The sequence below is a fragment of the Dasypus novemcinctus genome, chromosome 24 (genome assembly GCF_030445035.2).
Source record: "Dasypus novemcinctus isolate mDasNov1 chromosome 24, mDasNov1.1.hap2, whole genome shotgun sequence".
NCBI classification, from domain to species: Eukaryota; Metazoa; Chordata; class Mammalia; order Cingulata; family Dasypodidae; genus Dasypus; species Dasypus novemcinctus.
Genome location: NC_080696.1, coordinates 26,614,096 through 26,616,954, shown reverse-complemented (window position 1 = coordinate 26,616,954; position 2,859 = coordinate 26,614,096).

The window sequence follows — 2,859 nt, the reverse complement described above, 5'->3', positions numbered from 1 at the left end:
AGATGGGACTCCTGAACACAACTGCAAAGAACCGAAGGAGGAATTCTATGCCAGTCACCCAGACCTCTAAGACAAGCCACTCCCTTCCCCAGAGTGAACACTATTCTCTGACAGGAGTAGCTTCATTAAGGATGGAAAGAGATGTGCAGGGTATGCTGTCACCACTGTTGAGGAGGTAATAGAAGTGGTGCCCCTACCCCAAGGATGGTCAGCACAGTGGGCAGAGCTCTGGGTGCTGGTCTGAGCACTGCGGTTGGCCAAAGGACAAATGGTCAACATCTACACTGACTCAAATACACGTTCACAACCATCCATATCCATGGGGCCATTTATAAAGAGAGAGGTCTCCTAACTGCTAGGGGAAAGGGAATCAAGCACAAAGAGGAAATTCTTCAGCTGCTAGAGGCAATTTGGGAGCCAGCCAAAGTGGCTGTCATCCACTGTTGGGGACATCAAAGGGGTGAAGACATGCTCACCAGAGGAAACAGGTTCATGGACGAGACTGTGAAACAAGCAGCAGGAGAAAACTATGGAAAGCTGGCCCCGGAATTAGTCCCACAGCTGTCCTTCTTAGGGCAAAGGCCTGACCCACTGGTCTACACCAAAGAAGAACAGGACTGGATTGAGGGAGAGGGAGGAAGCTGAACCTCCAAGGAGCTTGGATACTTCCAGATGATTGGGTTTTCATGTCCAAGGAAGGTGCCTATGCTCAAGTCCAGAGGTACCATCAGCTCACTCACCTGGAAAAGACTGCACTAGAAAATCTGCTGGGAATATACTACTACATAGCGTGACTGGCCTCCCTCTGTGCCACCGTCAGCAACCTATGCCAGGTTTGCACTAAAAACAACTCTGTGCAGGGTCCCCGTGTTTAAGCAGGGTCCAACACAGAGGCACAGCCCCCTTTGAAGCTATAGTAGTGGACTTTACAAAAGTAAAACCCAGCTGGGGGTTTATAAATACCTGTTGGTATTAGTATGTACTTTCTCAAGTTGGGTAGACGCATACCCCACCTGCACCGAAAAGGCAAGAGAAGTAACTAAGGCTTTACTAGGGAAATAATCTCATGGCTTGGGTTGCCAATATCAATAGGAAGTGACAATGACCCAGCTTTTGTAGCGACCATAGTCCAGGAACTGGCAAAAATGTTGAGAATCAAGTGGAAACTCCATGCCGCCTACAGGCCTCAGAGCTCAGGGTAAGTTGAGTGCATGAATTGGACCCTCAAAACCACCCTAGCCAAAATCTGCCAGGAAACTGGTCTCACTTGGGTGGACTTGTTTCCCTTAGCCCTTCTCCAGATGAGATGTACCCCAGGACCCACCAGTTATTCACCCTTCAAGATCTTATTCGGTTGAACACCCCCTATTGTTCGGGCATTTAAGGGAAACTTCAGGCTCCTAGGGGAAACCAGCCAGGATGTTGTCCTCCAGCAGCTAAGTGAGGTCCTAGCCTGGATATACAAAACAATTTTGTCCCAGAACCTCATTCCTCTGGGACACCCAGTTCACCCCTACCTACCTGGGGACCAAGTTTGTGTTAAAGACTGGAAATAGGAACCCCTTCAGCCTTCTTGGACAGGGCCACACACAGTGATCCTTGTAACCCCCACTGCTCTTAAGGTTGCAGGTGTTGTCCCTTGGGTCCATCATTCCAAAGTCAAGAGGGCACATCCCAGTGAAGGGCCAGATGACTGGGTAGCCCAACCTGTGCCCAACCATCCCCTGAAGTGTGAATCACTCAGACACCCCAGACCTCAGCCACATGGAACAACAGCTGAAAGGACTCCTGTTCCTGATGGAGCCTATCCTTGTACTGCCTACTTGCCATGACATTTGGAGTTGGGCTCACTGCTGTGGCCCCCTCAGACTGGACTATTGGGAATAGGGTTCTGATTGCTATCACTTACTGGAGCATAATAAGATTCTTCATTACCTTGAGTTGCTTCTACTTCTCCTCCTAACCTGGTCCCTTGGAACCAAACCCCCAACTCATTAGAAGGTTATAGGTTAGTAAGGTCTGGCGAAGTCAGGGAGTCCTAAATGCCTCAGCCCCTTTTCCAGCAGGGACCACTTCTGCCTCCGTTTTGTTTGATGTGTGTTTGGCACTAAGGGAAGAGTCTACCATAGCACATGGTGAAGGCTGTTCAGGATGCCCTGTTTATGTCAACCTATGAAAAGAATCTGTGCAAGAGGTCAGGTGGAGAATACTTCTGCAGTGATTGGTCATATCAGATAGCAGCCACCACACCCTGGGGACCCTTGTGGGTCCCACACAACTCCCACTACTTGCTGCATAATATTCCCAACCCACCACAGTATAACCAGGCTGGGGCCTACCATGAGTGGGTATCTTGTGTCCAAGTAAATCTCACCCTTTTAAATCAGTCTGACACCTTTCAGAGAACTCAGGTAGGAGACTCGGCATAGGAATATATGTCTCAGCAAGTAAATACCCTGAGGGGTGGCCCTCTCAGCTTAGGAAGCCCCCTCCCCTGGGAAGGTCCTACAGAGAAATGTAAGTGAGGTCACCCAAAAGCTGGAGACTAGGCTCAGGAAGATACCCCAGAATATACTCCTGAGTCAAGTCCAAAATTTCTATCAGCTCCTGAACAAGACTCTGCCCAGTGTTGCAGCCTCCTGCTGGTTATGTGCTTCTTCCAGCCTGACCATCTTTCCAGTGCCCATTTTCGGGGACATGACCTCATACCTTGGGAGCAGCTCGGAAGTGGACAATAAACCCCCTTCCCATTCATGTGACTGAGCCCCTAGGGGAACTATTTACCTGTATGAAAGTAATCCCGGAACCTGGCCCCATTCCCGCACCAGCTGCCCTCTCCCTCAGAAAAACTGACTGTAA